Source organism: Pseudophryne corroboree, chromosome 3 (genome assembly GCF_028390025.1).
Source record: "Pseudophryne corroboree isolate aPseCor3 chromosome 3, aPseCor3.hap2, whole genome shotgun sequence".
NCBI lineage: Eukaryota > Metazoa > Chordata > Amphibia > Anura > Myobatrachidae > Pseudophryne > Pseudophryne corroboree.
In genome coordinates, this window is record NC_086446.1 from 413871961 (window position 1) to 413892369 (window position 20409).

Sequence of the window (20409 nt, forward strand, 5' to 3'; positions counted from 1 at the left end):
GCTGAGTAAAGACCTGTATTACACTGATGCTGCAAGTGTCGTCCTGATTTTGTTGTTACATCTACAGTTATGTTACATCTACAGTTATGTTACAACGTTGGCAACATTTGAATATAAGGCCATTGTGTTGCTTGACAAGGGCACGTAGTCAGGTTATCTGGACAGACTGAGTATAATTCAATGTCATTCTACTATCAGTCACTAATCTTCACTCACGAATCACAAATAATGGAGACTGGCACTACTTTTATCCTGCGCATGTGTATATCAATGTACCTGCTAAGTACATGTTAAGGTACAAGCTCACCATTTGGTTTTTGGAACTGTCAAAATCTGGAGATATGCCGCATTTTCTTTGTCGACATACCAACCTGAATATGCGCATAGTGGGAAAATGATCATTTAAACTGTTATACTTCAAAAATAATGCTTAGATTAGACTCATTTCTTAAATTATAAAAAGAGTAAGGGGATATTGGAACTACCGTTATTACATATGTCCAAGGAGCATATTTATCAATGATTGGGTTTCAGCAATACAATGTGTTAGAAGTGAAGTGATTGCTGCATCTGCACTGCCTGTGAAGTGTAGCCAATTGCCTGTGAAGTGTAGCCAATAGGCTACAGTGGCTAACACCATCTGAAGATTACATTAGTTGCTGGGGTTAAGATCAGGATTGTGGTTTAGTAACTCCAAAAGCCTAGCAGGACCCATTGAAAGTGAAACCTATGTGGGCTGCTTCTGCTGTCTGAAATGGAGGGGATGTGGTAGATATCTGAGATATTTGCTGTGGTCCCTTCATGTTACATTTGGGAGATACTTAATATTTAAGGGTACCCCCTGAAAATATGGATGTTACCTATAACACACCTTTCATCAGCAAAATAACTTTATACCAGAAAGCAGTAGTTTGTGCAATAGGGTGTATTACTAGGCATGTACATGCTCCTTGGGGTAGATTTACGAATATTTCTAAAAATGAAAAGATGTACTGTTGCCCATAGCAACGAACCAGATTCCAGCGATCATTTCTCTATTGCATTCTACATTCTAGAAAATTATAAACATAATCTGATTGGTTGCTATAGGCAACACCACCACTTGTCTATATAGAAGCTTCAATAAATCTACCCTCTAGTCCATAGTCATCAAAGGCCCTGATTAGCCCAGTTCCATCGCATAGATGCCACCATTTTTTACTCACAAATAACGTTTTTGTATATGAAAAGAGATGCATTTGAGCACATGGTTAGGATGTTTAAGATTAGTAATAGTACCTCACAGTTTTCTTATAAATTGGGGGGTAGGTGTGTGTGTGTGTGTGTGTGTGTGTGTGTGTGTGTGGGGGGGGTAATCTTACATGAGAGGACTGGAGTATTAATTATTAACTCAAAACTGTGTACTATCTAGAGCAGTGATTTTCAACCTTTTTTTACTCGCGGCACACCAAACAATATTTTAAAATGGCCAAGGTACACCATCAGTTCCCCTCAGAAAAAAACAAAAAACACACATTGGCCCTCATAGTAAATAAAAATCCACACATACATTGGCCAACGCAGAAAAAACAATCACATTGCTCCCTACGTAAATCATATTGCTCCCTATATAAATCCTATTGCTCCACACATGAATTATTCACATTGTTCCCCCCATAAATCCATAAATCCTTATTCTCCCCCCATAAATCCATAAATCCTTATTCTCCCCACATGAATCCTATTGTTCCCCACAGGAGAAAAAAAATAACAAATATTAGCCCATAACGGTCAGCTGTCCTCCTCCCTGTCCCTCAGTGGCGGGGATCGTCCATAGTGGAGTGCTGCGAATACTGAGCAGCGGGCGGTCAGGCAGGTGTGGATGTGGGTGGGTAGGAAAGCTGTGTATGCAGGCAGGAACTGGAAGATGTGTATGCAGGCGAGTGGGCTGGCTGGATGGTGAGACACGGCAGCTGTGAACTATGATATCACACCGCCGTGTCTTCAAGGCATACGTCATGGCCGGAGCACGACTGATCCTCTAAGAAGTGCCCGGGCCAACAGTTCACTCTTAAGGTGCAGGAAGCTGCTCTGGCTCCGCGGCACACCTTGCAACTGGTCGCTGCACACCAGTGTGCCACGGCACACTGGTTGAAAAAGCCTGATCTAGAGCAATATATTGCATAGCAGTGCCGTATCTACAGTGGGTGTATGGTCCAGGGGGCCCACACCGCACACGCTGCATCCATATCTTCAGTACTTACTGTTTTTCCAGAGTCAGCAGCACTGTAAATCACTGTGAAAATGGCGTTGTATCCATTTTCACAGCATTTTGCACATAGGCAGCATGACAATTGCTGGGTAAATGTCCATATTACCATTTCCCCGTAGACCTGTACATTAACAGTAGACTCGAGCACAGCACTAGAGTTTAATAATCCTCACAGTGCACAGACTACACTCAGTACCATCTTAAAAGCAGTGTAGGCCCCTGGGCAAAGCAATGCACTGGGGCCTCTACCCATCCTCCAGATGTAGGAGCGGCAGGTGCTATCAGCGGCAGCTTTGATGTCCTGCGGGCGGTAGAGGGTGTTCTATCTTCCGCTCAGCATGTAGGACCTGGTGCAGTAATTTCTGCATATTACTCCTTTACTGCACAGATGGGGCGGGAGGGAGAACACTAAACTGTAGAAGGGGTCATTGGGTTGAATGAAGAATCCCTGGTACATGACTTCAGAGTGGTAGGGGATGTTTAATATGTAGGGGAGGGGTGGATAGTGGAGTGGGCTTAATATTCATAATTTTCTGGTGGGAGGGCAGGTTGCTTGACTGCGGATATCTCCAATTCCTGGAAATAGATTTCTTAGCATTTAATGGGGTAAAACACTAGAGAGTCCCACCTTTCAGGAGGTACTGGGAACTTGGGGATCAGAGTTCAGGAGCCAGAGCAATCCACCAATGAAAATATAAACTGCATACCAGGCGTGTGCAGCTGGAGCAGGGACCAGCTGCTTGAAGGTTGATATTTCTGATATTTCACAGTAGAGACAAGCTGTCAGCAGGGCCGGCTCCAGGCATGTTCGAATAGAGCGGCCGCGCGGAGCGCCACCCTTAATGGGCGCCGCACGCTGCCGCCGCCATATTCCTGCCTTGAGCCAGCCTTCAGTGTCCCGGCCCCGGCCGCTTGTGTGCGCGCTATGCAGCGCGCTGTGCGGCGCCGGCGTCTGACGTTAGACGCCAGCGCCGCACAGCGCGCATAGCGTGCATACAGAAGTTTTCGTCCGTCCGCCCGCCCGCCCGCGCCCACAGCAGTACTCCCCCTCCCGGCTCCCAGCACCGCAGATGTAAGTGAATATCTGGCACTGTGGGGTCATAGCTGCACTGTGAGGGCATTTATGTATCTGGCACTGTGCGTGCATATCTGCACTGTGGGGGCATTTATGTTTCTGGCACTGGGGGCATTTATGTATCTGGCACTGTGGGGGCATAGCTGCACTGTGGAGGCATTTATGTTTCTGGCACTGGGGGCATTTATGTATCTGGCACTGTGGGGGCATATCTGCACTGTGGGGGCATTTATGTTTCTGGCACTGGGGGCATTTATCTATCTGGCACTGTGGGGGCATATCTGCACTGTGGGGGCATTTATGTTTTGTGGCTCTGGGGTCATTTATGTATCTGGCACTGTGGGGGCATATCTGCACTGTGGGGGCATTTATGTTTTGTGGCACGGGGGCATTTATGTATCTGGCACTGTGGGGGCATATCTGCACTGTGGGTGCATTTATGTTTCTGGCATTGGGGGCACTTATGTATCTGGCACTGTGGGGGCATTTATGTTTTGTGGCACGGGGGGCATTTATGTACCTGGCACTGTGGGGGCATATCTGCACTGTGGGGGCATTTATGTTTCTGGCATTGGGGGCATTTATGTATCTGGCACTGTGGGGGCATATCTGCACTGTGTGGCCATTTATGTATCTGGCACTGCTGGGGGGCATGTCAAGTGTAGCTGGCACTGCTGGGGGGCATGTCACATGTAGCTGGCACTGCTGGGGGGCATGTCAGGTAGTGTTCCCACTAGGCGTCTGTGGCTAGGCTATGTGTCTCAGTGCTCTACCTGGCGCAAAGTGTCTAACGTGCTCTGCCTGGCGCAAAGTGTCTAGGAGGTTCTACCTGGTACAATGTGTATTAGCTGCACTACTGTGTGGTGTAATGCGAATTGCCACTATTATGTGGTCACGCACCTTCCCCACAAAGCAACGCCCCTAAGCTTTTGCTGCGCGCCTTCGGCGCGCACTGTCCCTGCTTCTGCATGTGGGTGGAGGAGCACCAAGCATTACAGTATGTACATAATTTTGCCCTCCTAACTTAAAAATGTGCCCTCCTTGTGATCAGCACCCTGCCCTAAAACGTGAACACTATAATGTGTAGCTGGCACTGCTGGGGGGCATATTGTGCGCAGCTGGCACTGCTGCGGGGCATGTCATGTGTAGCTGGCACTGCTGCGGGGCATGTGATGTGTAGCTGGCACTGCTGCGGGGCATGTCATGTGTAGCTGGCACTGCTGCGGGGCATGTCGTGTAGCTGGCACTGCTGGGGGGGCATATCATGTCTATCTGGCACTGCACATTATGTGTATCTGGCACTATACTGGAGACATTGTGTGTAAGGAACACTACTGTGGCTGTTCTGTGTAAGGCTGCTAATTGTGTGCGTAGAGGGGGGGTGAAAATATATTTATTTATAGTTTGATAATCTGAAATTACGAGGCCATGCCCACTTTCCCAGAGACCACGCCCACTTTCCCTGAAGCGTGCACATAGGGGTTGGGGGGCGCTTTTACATTTTCTCGCTCAGGATGCTAGTAGGCCAGGAGCCGGCCCTGGCTGTCAGTTTCCACCAAAAGGGGAGAGTCACAGCTTTTGGAATATACTTTCAGAAAAACTCTAAGTCAGACAGAACCCAAGATATCTTGCTGGGAAGATAAACTAACAGGCTCGGATGGGGACCACTGCTTTGAAGTCAGATATCTCCGGTACCCCAGGGCCGATTTTCATAAACCTGGTACCCCTGGAAAGAGGAGACCCTCAGTTATCAGCCTAGGGCCCTTATACTCCTGGGGCCCTTGGGCAAGAGCCCATTGAGCTCATACGAAAAGACAGCCCTGACTACACTGCCGGCTAGAGAGAAGGGAATCTGGATGGAGACTGCACTCAGGCCCTCTCCTCTCTGAACATGCCCCTGTTGCATAGATAATATGAATTTCTGCATACATAATCTTAACTAGCTGTGCTGCCCGTTCTTCACATGGGAGTTTCTGATTTTCATGGTTGTAAATATAAATGAGTGTTTAAAATGTGGTAAATCTATAGAGATGTACATTTGAGACGTCTTAATGTAAGTAAATATTAATCCATGGTTCTTGGCGTTACGTGAGGAGCACCTGTAGCAGATACGGTAAAAAGTGACAGCACCATTTTTGTAGTTTGTTAAATTCTACACACTGGAGGTGTAATCCAAATTTTGATCCGATTGTTCGTTTGGGCGTTATCATTAATGATGTCATTATGTCAACCCCCTGTTTATCCCCTTAGGGGAGGTTTATTAAAATTCTAATTACGTAGTTGTCCTATTTCCCACCTGCAGAATACCTGTGTTAAATTTGAGCTTCCTAACGTATCGGGAAGTAAGAGAATTAGAGTGAGTGAGTCAGTGAGTGAGTGAGTGAGTGAGTGAGTGAGTGAGTGAGTGAGTGAGTGAGAGATACAGTAAAAAGTGACAGGACCATTTTTGTAGTTAATACAATTCTACACACTGGAGGTGCAATCCAAATTTGGATCCTACTGTCTGGGCGTTATTGTTCATGCAACGCAATCGGTAATGATGTCGTTAAGTCAACCCCCTTTTCATCCCCTTAGGGGAGGTTTATTAAAATTCTAAGGGGTAATTCAGACCTGATCATAGATGTGTGAAAAAACGCACATCAAACGATCACAGGTGGGTTCTGCTCCCTCACCCCACAGACATGCGAAAGCATCGCACAGTGGCGATGCTTTCGTGTGGATCGAGTAGCCCTAGCTGTGAAGGCATATGGCTACGCACCATGTTTTGGGAAACATCTCAGATAAAATGATCGTAGATGTGCATTTTTATACACACTTCAGCGTCCTAACATATTGGGAAGAGAATTAGTGATGAGTCAGTGAGTGAGTGAGGGCTTTCGCTTTTATATAGATAATGAGAATCTATATGGGACATGTGTCAGCATAATGACTAAAAGGTTAAAAAAAGTATAGCAAAGCAACCAGTTTTCTAAATCAACAAAGAGCAAAATTATACTATTAAAATGTCGTTATTAAAATAAAGCTATTAAAAAGTTCTAAGATACAAATTTAATCAAACTAAGATGACATAGATAGGATTAATTTCATCCAGTATACTGATAGCCAAGAAGGGTCCAAATTCATGTCAATTTACTAAAGTTATGATAAATAGCCCACTAAATTGTAAAGTATAACATAGACACGCTAAAAACTAAAACATTATCTTCATCCTAACATACAGATGTCACCACGCTTCTCTATCGTCCATACACAGTGTCGGACTGGGGCATGTAGGGCCCACCGGGGAAATGCAGTGGTAGGGGCCCATTTGAGAGGTGTGGCCAGTCTGCAGAGGGTGTGTGGCCTGCCACCTCATTGGTTTGACTAACCATTAGAGAGTGCAACTTTTGGGCCCCTTCATAAATATATAAAGCAAATTCAGCTGCTGCATGCATGATAATGTATAAGATTAATAACAGATTAATAACAGCAATGCACTGTAGAAAATACACCATAGGCCAGTAAAAGGTAACATGTGTATAATGCATAATTCAAGTGCACAGTCTGGAACCTGATACTTAGAGCAGGAGGTGGGCCGCCAGGCATTGGGGCCCACCGGTGGTTTCCCCTGTATCCCTGTAGGACAGTCCAAGCCTGTCCATACACCATGTAGTGTGAAAAACTAGTTGCATTTCATATGCTTGTGGCTGGTCGCAGGGTCACGTATTTAGTCATAGCTCCCAACATTTCCAATTTTAGCAGGACAATCACGTATTTTGGGTACTGTCCCACTGTTCCACACGCGGGCTGCAATGTTCTGCAGTGGTTGAGGGCTGTTGGGAGGCCTTCTCTCGTTTGCTACTCTGCTTAGCAGAGCAGCGGCATATAGATGCTGTGCACATGCGCAAGGCATCTATTCACCGGGAGGGAGAGAGAGCAAGGGCATGGCACCACAGTGATAAAAATTGGGGCGTGGCTCATGATCTCTGCACTTCCCTCGAGGCCACATCTAGTCCCAACTGAGGTTATGCTACACACCGTAACGCCCATTACATGTTATGCCACACACCATAATGACTATTACAACTTATGCCACACCATCCTGCCCATTACATGTTATGCCATATACTGAAATGCCCATTACACATTATGCCATATACAGTTATGCCCCTGACACTATTTTATGCTCCACACACAATAATTTGCCTCAGTAAGGCTTCTAATTACTTTTAAATTACCAGGGGTCTAGAGCTCATTACCAGGGGTGTCATGCTCATTACCAAAGGTTTCCAACTCTGGGTTCCATGCTCATTGCCAGGGGTTTCTTGCTCATTTCCAGGGGTCTCCTGCTCATTGGCAAGGGTTTCATGCTCGTTGTCATTGGTTTCATGCTCTGGGTTCCATGCTCATTGGCAAGGGTCTCATGCTCGTTGCCAGGGGGCTCATGCTTGTTGTCAGGGGTTTACATGGGTGAAGATGCATTTCTACATCTTCTCCTGCTGCCAGCATTCCAAGAGCATTCCGAGACTAGAGGTCCTACTTGACCTCTAGCATCTGTCTCCCTGCTCTCCTGCAGATACTAGAAGTCAAGTAGGACCTCTAGCGTCTGTATCCCTCCTTGGTGTTGGCTACAGCAGGTGCCCATGCAGCCCACAACACCTGCTGCAGCTGGTGTGCGGGCAAGCGGCAGGTGCCTGCGAGGTGACTGCGACCTTGCCTCAGGCCACATTGCCCTAGGTGGTTGCCCACACCTAAAACCTGCCCTGTCCCTCACAAATGTCAGCAAACATCCCTCTACTATTCTTTCTTCTTATCCATGATGCCTATCGAGATAAGAAAATGTTTGTCATTAATAAGCACCACATGCTGTACTATAGAGACTGTATTGTAGTGTTTTGTTCTCCGTGTATCTTTTTTTATCACAATACCTTCAAAAATAAACATCCGAAGGTCCTGCACCCAAATGAGAGATGGCTCCCTATACATGGGCCTTCAATGGATGTTTTGGACGTGGTTCTAATTAGAGATGTTGACATTTACGGAAGGACGTTCTGGAGAACCCCTCAAGTGCATTAGACTATTCATCCAGGAAAATGACATTGTCAAACATTTCACCACTCTCAATCCACCGACGTACCTGTTCAACTTGCTTTTCTTTATTCACATACCTCATCATGGGCTATATCCTGTATAAAAGCAAAATAAATAATTAATTTACAGCACAGTCTGTTATAGCTTTCTTAGTACTTATTACTGTGTAAAATGCTGAACACTGCGTTTTGTTGGTTTTGTACTGTATTTTACCTTGTAGGGCAAAAGCTCTATCCCAGTTTCCTATGAATCCTTTTAATGCTGGAACATGAGATGTCCAGGTCATACTCAGAACCATTCATGTTATGCCACACAGAGCCCATTCACGTTATGCCATACTGTAATGCACCTAACACATTAAGCACCTCTCTTCATCATCTCACCACCCTCTGTGTCCCTCCAGCAGCTTCTCACCTCCCCCTGGCCCAGATTTATCAAGCCTTGGAGAGTGATAAATTGCACAGTGATAGAGTACCAACCAAATGCAGCCTGTAACATGGCAATTAGGAGCTGTTTGGTTTGTACTTTATAGCAGTGCAATTTATCACTCTCCTAGGCTTGATAAATTTGGGCCTATGTGTCCTTCCAGAACCCTCTAACCTACCCCTATTTGCAATCAGCAGGTGTGGATCTGGTGCCAGCCCACCAGTCGATTATGTCTGGGGTATGGCAGGTAGCCATGAGACAACATTTCAAATTCATGAGCCAATTGGATCTAGTGGACCAGCAGCCAATCAGGAGCCACTGCTGTTGTGGTCACTTATGATTGACTGCCGGTCTTTGAGGTCTGATTGGCTTGCACCAGATTTTAAATGATGGCGATACTGTCTCTTACATGGCTGCCTGCTTGTGTACCAGCTGTAATCAGCTGGTGGCTCTGCAACAAATACACACCACTGCCTCCCTGTCACCCCCAGTGGCCCTGGCCCTGATAATAATAAAAATAATAATAATCATGAGGTTGGCTCTGATCTTCTGGAGCTACCTGGTCTCCCTCCTAACAAGGTTGCTGGAGTGACTGGATTCTCCTTTCCCAGTCGACCCTGGTCAGGATCTTGGATCAGGCATTGATATATGCCTGACACTCCTTGTTATAATTTGCAACGGGCATATCCTGACACTTTACAAGGAGCAGCAACTTCTTCTTGAAGTGTGCTGTCTCCTCACCATTATTATAGAAATAATGTACTGTATACTGTACGCCAAATACTCCAAAGATGGTGGATATTAATGCAGAGCAGCGTGAGCATACTCAGGTCTTTTTTCTGGTTAGCCAGAGAAATTAGCGCTAGTTTGCTCCAAAAGTCGCACAGTCATTGTTTAATCTAAACAGACCCTTTTCTGTGCTGAGACTTGCAGTTCAGTGGTGATGTTTATATAGCGCCCCTCAACCCCACCATTCAATTGTAAGGAATTACATCACTGTGTGAGTGCTGCACATCACTGCTGAAATTGCTGCTTCAATTGCCTTATTATTATATTCCCCCTTCGGGTGGGAAATCAGGGCTTTGATCGGGATTCCGGTCAGCGGCAGTTCGCCGGCTGTCAGGATTTCAACATCAGTCTCCTGACCACCAGGATCCCGACAGATGGTAAATTAACTGCTTCCCCTCCCTACATTGGGAGACTTGTAAAGTACTTTAGTTCACTGGTGATTTCATAGGCTGGTGTACTACTTTTCAACAACAACTGTGTGTACGACTTTTAGTGTTAGCAGTTAGCCAAAGGTATTGCCATTACTTTCCTCCATTAGTCACACAGCCAGTGCTTAATCAAAACAGACCTTTTTCTGTGCTAAGACTTGAGTTCAGTGGTGATGTTTATATAGCGCTTCTCAACCCCACCATTCAATTGTAAGGAATGTCATTACTTACTATGAGAGTGCCCCATATTACTGCCAAAGTTGGAGCTAGCCGCTAACAGAGCAATGAGCACGGGCAGTGTTTAATGAAGTGAGGTGCTATCATGTTGAGGTTTGAAGGGAACTGCTGCCCTGCTTATTTCCTAGCCGTATTACTGTATTACAGTGACTGGTTGTGCGACTGTTTACCCTACAGTACTGTACGTGATTGGCCCGTCTGTCAGGGCTTGCTATTGTATTCTGTAATGCCATATCCATCCAATGCTATTCAGCACTGAAGATTTAATTAGTGGAGCCGTCGCCACCCAGCGATGAAGCTGTGTATAGCATGCTGTGGATCCTCTTGCTCCTTGCCACGTCTTACTATGCCAACCCCCACTATTTTCATGCTGCGCCTAAGACACTTGTATGCCACAACTACAGCAATGACAAGTGTGGATACAACTGTATACTATATGTTATTATTATTTCTTTATTTTTTATTTCTAACTAGAACACTGTTCTGGGGAAGATAATGATGGGGTTATTGTGAATGAGGGTGTCGCTGTGTATTGGAGAGAGTATTATTATTATTACAGGCAGAAGCCTGTAGCAATCTTACCTGATGCCTTTAAATGTATTATTATCTGATGTCCCTGGTATACTACTGTATCATCATTCCACAACCTTTATATATATTATATAATGACCAGTTTTAAACTTTTATCTTCTATCATTTTATGATTCTGTAAAACAACCACATAACTATTAAAGGGTAAATTTAATATCAATGCCATGCCCTATGTAGCTGAACCTGCCCTATGACTGCATACCCCAGTGGGCTCTCCATCCCCCAGTATGATTCAGTTTGCACAAAAATACTGTAGGCAATGATGTTAATACAACATTTGTACTGTGATTTTTTACATTGTAAATGAGCCTTGGTGTCTGTCTGCCTATTTAGTTAGGCGAGCATCCTCCTCAGAATTGCAACTTGCTGTAGAGAAATTAACTAGAGAATGATGTTAAGCATACTGTAAATCCTTCAGGAATTTTAAGCAACATATTCAGTCTAGTAATAATAACCAGCTTTTGATACATAAAACCAAGCTTTCATATAGCACTATGCAATGTTCCCCCTGGTCCCTCTTCCTTGATACCACACAGCTCTCTTTTGTACTCTTTTGTTGTCTGGCGGTTCTCCAAGTGACAGATGTCATATGGAGTCCCGCCGTTAGGGAAAAGGGGATCCACGTGTATACACATGGATCCCCTTATGTCCGGTTGGATTGTGTTCAGGGCCGGAGCTTCCACTAGGCAGCTTTAGGCAGCTGCCTAGGGGCGCGGGGACCTGAGGGGGCGGCCTGCTACAGCTGTCTAAAAAACTGCTAAGCTCCCGTATTGCAGCTTCCAGCTCCAACTCCACCCGGCACAGGCAGTAACTTTGACAGCTCCTGGAGTCTTGGCTGGGGGGTGACATGCAGCACTGCTCTTCATTCCAGGCTCTTTCACAGACTACTCAGTTCCAACTCTGCACTGCAGCCTGCAGGTAAGGTGGCTGCACAGGGCATTCTCTGCATGGATAAGGAAAGGGGGTGAGAGCAGCGATGTGGTGAGGGGGTGGGGGGGGGAGATAAGGAGCAGGCATGTACACAGTCTGGGGCGATGAGCAGCAGCATGCACACATATTTTGGGGGGGATAGAACAGCAGACATTTAACAGAGTAGGGGGGAGAAGGTGAGAGCAGCATGCCTTTCATCTGAAGGGTGGGAAGGGGCAGAAGGCAGAAGTTTTGCCTAGGGTGCCGAGAAACCTTGCACCGGCCCTGATTGTGTTATGCATGTTTGTTTGTTTTAACCCGTGGATGCATTGCCTACATGGAAATAAGAGGACCAATCTTTAGGTGACTATTTTTTTTTAAACAGGTACCCTATGGATTTCTACTTGGACAAGGGGCCTGAAGGGCTACGTGGGACAGTAGGTAAGTATATGTGTGAGTGTGTGTGAGTATGCTTTAACAAAGTTATACTTTCACTGTATGAGAATGATGTGTTTATTGTAGTATTTCTTTTACAGTAGAACTACAGGTAGCAGCGGGCCCTTTAATGCCCCACATGCTGGTCCGTGTGGTTCTCCAAGTACCATGTACAGGCAACAGATGGCAGGGCATAGGAGTAGGGGACCCCTTTATTGTGGGGTCTACACTCACCCAGGGAACCCTGGCCAGGGCTGAGTAGTTGAGGATTTAATGCTACGGCCACAGGAACCAGTATAAATTTGTCCCCTGGCTGTGCTGATTATTAAAATATGGAAGACCCCTACTCAATTTTCTCCCTGTATTTTAGCAACCAGGACCTCCTCAAAGAGCCCAGGGCTGGTTATGATTTGGGGGGCTGCACATGTTTGGTTTTTTTAACTTGTTTCGCACTTTTCCTGACAGAAGCATACACCGATCTCACTGATCTGTGCATGTTTCTGTCAAACATGCCAGTCAAAAGCTGGTTAATTTATCGCACCCGGGCCCTCATTCCGAGTTGATCGCAGCAGGAATTTTGTTAGCAGTTGGGCAAAACCATGTGCACTGCAGGGGGGGGGGCAGATATAACATGTGCAGAGAGAGTTAGATTTGGGTGGGTTATTTTGTTTCTGTGCAGGGTAAATACTGGCTGCTTTATTTTTACACTGCAATTTAGATTGCAGATTGAACACACCACACCCAAATCTAAGGCGCCCTACACATTAGGCGATGTGCCGCCGAGGTGCCCGACGGCCGATACGGCCGACGGGCGACCCGGCGGCGGGGGGGGCAGTGACGGGGGGAGTGAAGTTTCTTCACTCCCCCCGTCACCCGGCTCCATAGACGTGCAGGCAAATATGGACGATCTCGTCCATATTGGCCTGCATGCACAGCCGACATGTCACCAGCGATGAACGAGTGCGGGGCCGCGCATCGTTCATCGCTGGTGACTCCACACTGCACGATATGAACGTTATCTCGTTCATTAATGAACGAGATCGTTCATATCGTGCAGTGATATCGGCATGTGTGTAGGGCCTATAACTCTCTCTGCACATGTTAAATCTGCCTCCCCTGCACTGCACTGCACATGGGGGTAATTCCAAGTTGATCGTAGCAGGAAATTTTTTAGCAGTTGGGCAAAACCATGTGCACTGCAGGGGAGGCAGATATAACATTTGCAGAGAGAGTTAGATGTGGGTGGGTTATTTTGTTTCTGTGCAGGGTAAATACTGCAATTTAGATTGCAGATTGAACACACCACACCCAAATCTAACTCTCTCTGCACATGTTATATCTGCCCCCCCCTGCAGTGCACATGGTTTTGCCCAACTGCTAACAAAATTCCTGCTGCGATCAACTCGGAATTACCCCCCCTATCACATTACCTGAGTTGTATGTGTGCAATGGCAAAACAACTGGATGTTTTGCCATTGCAGGAAAAATGCGAGTTTGCATGTTCCCGCACCCTATTAAATTGGTTGAGTTTGCAAAATGTGCGAGTTTAGCACTAAGCTCACACATTTGTACAAACTGCCACCCCATTACATCCAGTCAATGGGCTCAGTCAGAAGAAGGAAGACCACTTACACTATGCTTTTGAAGTTCCTACTTTCAGAATAATTTGTTTTCCAAATTATCAATGTACATTGGGGGTCATTCCGAGTTGTTAACTCGTTATTTTTTTCGCTACGGAGCGATTAGTCGCAAACTGCGCATGCGCAATGTTCGCAGTGCGCCTGCGACAAGTAACAGCACAAAAGTTAGGTATTTTACTCACGGCATAACAAAGTTTTTTCATCGTTCTGGTGATCGGAGTGTGATTGACAGGTAGTGGGTGTTTCTGGGCGGAAACTGGGAGGGTGCGGAGAAACGCTGGCGTTTCTGGGAAAAACGCGGGAGTGTCTGAAGAAACGGGGGAGTGTCTGGGCGAACGCTGGGTGTGTTTGTGACGTCAAACCAGGAACGAAACTGACTGAACTGATCGCAGTGTAGGAGTAAGTCTCGAGCTACTCAGAAACTGCTAAGAAATTTCTAATCGCAATTCTGATAATCTTTCGTTCGCAATTCTGCTAAGCTAAGATGCACTCCCAGAGGGCGGCGGCTTAGCGTGTGGAATGCTGCTAAAAGCAGCTAGCGAGCGAACAACTCGGAATGAGGGGCATTGAGCAAAGACAGCTACTCTTTGCGAGTCATACAACTACCCATTTTGGTAACAGACGAGTTAAATTGTTTGTCACAGAGGAAGCTCAAACTATTGACAATGAGCTTTTGCTAATTACCAGTAGCATGAGGTCAAACACAGCACAATTGGACTTTAAAGTGATTGATTAGGGCTCATTCTGCAAAGGTTAGGGTTTTGTGTCTATAGGGAGCAGAAAACCTTGCACTAGCAGATCCCTGATTTACTTTAACACCTCATCACTGAAGGACATGCAGTTAGACAGGGAATTTGAGTTTTCTAATAACATATGGATAAATCTAAGGGCCCATTCATTTTTGTGCTCTAGTGATAATAAACATTGAAATACATTCATCATGGCTTTTGTGATTGAATAAAGGATATTATTCAAATATTATGGTAATAATGGATAGGTTTTTACTACAGATGAGTGGGTTCGTTCCCCCCCCGAACTTCACTACCCGAGCCCAGATCCGAGTCAGACTTGGAAACCAGAATGAGGCAAAATGTCATCATCCCGCTGTCGGATTCTCGCGGAGTTTGGATTCCATATAAGGAGCTGCGCGTCGCCGCCATTTTCACTCCAGCATTGGAGAGTGTAGAGAGAGGACGTGTCTAAGTCCTCAGTATCCTGCATCAGTTCAGTGGTAGTGTCTTGTTCTGCATCAGTCCAGTCACAGTGGTGGTGTCCTCTGCTGCCATATGTCCAGTGCTCCAGTGCTGCTGTAAAAGTCCAGTCCAGTGGTGCTGTGTTGTGCTGCATCAGTCCAGTGGTGGTGTCTTGTGCTGCATCAGTCCAGTCACAGTGGTGGTGTCCTCTGCTGCCATATGTCCAGTGCTGCTGTATAAGTCCAGTCCATTGCAGTGGTGCTTTGTTATCCTGCATCAGTCCAGTGGTGGTGTCCCTGTGTTGCTGTATATGTCCAGTGATAATGCCGTATATGTCCATTGATACTGCAGTATATGTCCAGCGGTACTGCCGTATAAATCCAGTGATACTGCCGTATGTGTCCAGTGGTACTGCCATATAATTCCAGTGGTACTGGCATATAAATCCAGGCCAGTGATACTGCCGTATATGTCCAGTGATACTGCCGTATATGTCCAGTGATACTGCCGTATATGTCCAGTGGTACTGCCGTATAATTCCAGTGGTACTGGTGTATAATTCCAGTGATACTGGTGTATAATTCCAGTGGTACTGGTGTATAATTCCAGCGGTACTGGCGTATAAATCCAGTCCAGTAATACTGCCATATATGTCCAGTGTTAGTGCCGTATATGTCCAGTGATACTGACGTATATGTCCAGTGATACTGCAGTATATGTCCAGCGGTACTGCTGTATAAATGCAGTGATGCTGCTGTATATGTCCAGTGGTACTTCCATATAATTCCAGTGGTACTGATGTATAAATCCAGTCCAGTGATACTGCCGTATATATCCAGTGGTACTACCGTATAATTCCAGTGGTACTGCTGTTTAATTCCAGTGATACTGGCGTATAATTCCAGTGGTACTGCCATATAATTCCAGCGGTACTGGCGTATAAATCCAGTCCAGTGATACTGCCATATATGTCCACTGGTACTGCCGTATAATTCCAGTGGTACTGCCGTATAATTCCAGTGATACTGCTGTATAATTCCAGTGGTACTGGTGTATAATTCCAGCGGTACTGGCATATAAATCCAGTCCAGTGATACTGCCGTATATGTCCAGTGATACTGCAGTATATGTCCAGCGGTACTGCCGTATAAATCCAGTGATGCTGCTGTATATGTCCAGTGGTACTTCCATATAATTCCAGTGGTACTGGCGTAAAAATCCAGTCCAGTGATACTGCTGTATATGTCCAGTTATACTGCCGTATAATTTCAGAGGTACTGCTGTATAATTCCAGTGATACTGGCGTATAATTCCAGTGGTACTGCCGTATAATTCCAGCGGTACTGGCGTATAAATCCAGTCCAGTGATACTGCCCTATATGTTCAGTGGGACTGCCGTATAATTCCAGTGGGACTGCCGTATAATTCCAGTGATACTGCCGTATAATTCCAGTGGTACTGGTGTATAATTCCTGCGGTACTGGTGTATAGATCCAGTCCAGTGATACTGCCGTATACGTCCAGTGGTACTGCCATATAAATCCAGTGATACTGCTATATATGTCCAGTGGTACTGCCATATAAATCCAGTGGTACTGGCGTATAAATCCAGTCCAGTGATACTGCCGTATATGTCCAGTGGTACTGCCGTATAATTCCAGTGATACTGCCGTATAATTCCAGTGGTACTGGCATATAAATCCAGTTATACTGGCGTATAAATCCAGTCCAGTGGTACTGCCATATATGTCCAGTGGTACTGCCGTATAATTCCAGTGATACTGCCGTATAATTGCAGTGATACTGCCATATAATTCCAGTGGTACTGGCGTATAAGTACAGTGATACTGCCAGATAATTCCAGTCCAGTGGTACTGCCGTATGAGTCCAGTGGTACTGTCGTATAATTCCAGTGATACTGACGTATAATTCCAGTGATACTGACGTATAATTCCAGTGATACTGCCATATAATTCCAGTGGTACTGGCGTATAAATCCAGTGATACTGCCATATAAATCCAGTCCAGTGGTACTGCTGTATAAATCCAGTGGTACTGCCGTATAAGTTCAGTCCAGTGGTGCTGCCATATAAGTTCAGTGCTGCTGTCCTGTTCTGTATATTATTTACTCCAAATAAAGGGGTTATTAATATTTAATCCAAATAATTTTCACAGGGTTTACCCTGTGTGGTGTAGAGGTACACTCTCCTGTACCGCATATTGTAATATAACTCCGGAAAAATAATGGAGAACAAAAATTTGGAGGAAAAAATAGCGAAAGATCAAGAACCACTTCCTCCTAGTGCTGAAGCTGCTGCCACTAGTCATAACATAGACGATGAAATGCCATCAATGTCGTCTGCCAAGGCCGATGCCCAATGTGATAGTAGAGGGCATGTAAAATCAGTTCAGTAAAAAGACCCCCAAAAAATAAATTTAAATGGTCTGAGGAGAAACGTAAACTTGCCAATATGCCATTTATGACACAGAGTGGCAAGGAACGGCTGAAGCCCTGGCCTATGTTCATGACTAATGGTTCAGCTTCACATGACGATGGAAGCTCTCATCCTCCCGCTAGAAAAATAAAAAGAGTTAAGCTGGCAAAAGCACAGCAAAGAACTGTGCATTCTAAAATCGTATCACAAATCCCCAAGGAGAGTCCAAGTTTGTCGGCGGTTGCGATGCCTGACCTTCCCAACACTGGACGGGAATAAGTGGCTCCTTCCTCCATTTGCACGCCCTCTGCAAGTGCTGGAAGTAGCACTCACAGTCCAGTTTCTGATATTCAAATTGAAGATGTCACTGTTGAAGTACACCAGGATGAGGATATGGGTGTTGCTGGCGCTGAGGAGGAAGTTGACGATGAGGATTCTGATGGTGATGTGTTTTGTTTAAATCAGGCACCGGGGGAGACACCTGTTGTCCGTGGGATGAATAAGCCCATTGACATGCCTGGGCAAAATACCAAAAAAAGCCACCTCTTTGGTGTGGAATTATTTTTCCACAAATCCGGAAGGCAGGTTTAAAGCCATGTGTTGCCTTTGTCAATCTGTAATAAGTAGGGGTAAGGATGTTACCCACCTAGGAACATCCTCCCTTATACGTCACCTGCTGCGCATTCATCAGAAGTCAGTGTCACGTTGTGAAACTTTGGGTAAGAGCGTAAGCAGTCCACTGACACCTAAATCCCTTCTTCCTCTTGTACCCAAGCTCCTGCAAGCCGCACCACCAACTCCCTCAACGTCAACTTCCTCCTTAGTCAGGAACGTGAGTAGTCCTGCAGGCCATGTCACCAGCAAGACTGAGGAGTCCTCTCCTAACCGGGATTCCTCCAGAGGATCCTTGAGTGGTACGCCTACTGCTGCTGTCGCTGCTGTTGTTGCTGCTGGGAGTGGATCGTCATCCCAGAGGGGAAGTCGGAAGACCACTTGTACTACTTCCAGTAAGCAATTGACTGTCCAACAGTCCTTTGTGAGGAAGATGAAATATGACAGCAGTCATCCTGTTGCAAAGCAGATAACTGAGGCCTTGACAGCTATGTTGGTGTTAGACGTGCATCCGGTATCCGCCATCAGTTTAGTGGGGCTTAGAGAATTGATGGAGGTAGTGTCCCCCTGGTACCAAATCCCATCTAGGTTAGGTTCCACTTCACTAAGCAGGCGATACCGAGAATGTACAGAGACGTCAGAAAAAGTGTCCTCAGTTTCCTAAAAAATGCAGTTGTGACAAGTGTGGACAAGTTAAACAGGGCAGACTAAGGACTATATGACTGTGACAGCCCACTGGGTAGATGTATTGCCTCCCACAGCAACAACAGCAGCAGCACCAGTAGCAGCATCTCGCAAAGCCAACTCATTCCTAGGCAGGCTACGCTACGTATCACCACTTTCCACAAGAGGCACACCGCTGACAACCTCTTATGGAAACTGAGGGACATCATTGCACAATGGCTTACCGCAATTAGACTCTCCTGGGGATTTGTGATATCGGACAGCGCCACCAATATTGTGCGTGCATTACATTTGGGCAAATTCCAGCACGTCCCATCTTTTGCACATACAATTAATTTGGTGGTGCAGAAGTTTTTAAAAAATGACAGGGGCGTGCAGGAGATGCTGTCGGTGGCCCGAAAAATTGAGGGCCATTTTCTACATTCAGCCACCGCGTGCCAAAGACTGGAACGCCAACAAAAACTCCTGAATCTGCCCTGCCATCACCTGAAGCAAGAGGTGGTAATGAGGTGGAATTCAACACTCTATATGCTTCAGAGGATGGAGGTGCAGCAAAAGGCCATTCAAGCCTATATATCCACCTACGATATAGGCAAAGGAGGGGGAATGCACCTGACTCAAGCACAGTGGAGAATGATTTCCGTCTTGTCCAAGGTTCTCCAACCCTTCGAACTTGCCACACGTGAAGTCAGTTCAGACACTGCCAGCTTGAGTCAGGTCATTCCCCTCATCAGGCTTTTGCAGAAGCAGCTGGAGAAATTGAAGGAGGAGCTAAGACGGAGCGATTCCCCAAAGTATGTGGGACTTGTGGATTGAGCCCTTCATTTGCTTTGCCAGGATTCAAGGGTGGACAATCTGTTGAAATCAGAGCACTACATTTTAGGTGTAAAGCCTACGTTGTATCTCTCTTTCCGGCAGACACAAGTCTGCAGAGGTTCAAAGACCTGCTGGTGAGAAAATTGTCAACTCAAGTGGAACCTGACCCGTCAACAGCTCCTCCTTCATTTTCTCCCGCAACTGGGGCTGCAAGGAAAAGGATAAGATTTCCTAGCCCACCCACTTGCGGTGATGCAGGGCAGTCATGAATGAGTGTTAACATCTGGTCCGGACTGAAGGACCTGCCAACGATTACTGACATGTCTACTGTCACTGCATATGATTCTGTCACCATTGAAAGAATGGTGGAGGATTATATGAGTGACAGCATTCAAGTAGGCATGTCAGACAGTCCATACATATACTGGCAGGAAAAAGAGGCAGTTTGGATGCCCTTGCACAAACTGGTTTTATTTTACCTAAGTTGCCCCCCCTCCAGTGTGTACTCCGAAAGAGTGTTTAGTGCAGCTGGTAACCTTGTCAGCGATCGGCGTAGGAGGTTACTTCCATAAAATGTGGAGAAGATGATGTTCATCAAAATGAATGATAAATTTCTCCAGGAAGACCTTTACCAGCAATTGCCTCCAGAAAGTACACAGGGACCTGTGATGGTGGATTCCAGTGGGGACGAATTAATACTCTGTGAGGAGGAGGAGGATGTACAGACTGAAAGGGGTGAGGAATCGGTGGATGAGGATGAGGTTGACATCTTGCCTCTGTAGAGCCAGTTTGAGCATGGAGAGATTGATTGCTTCTTT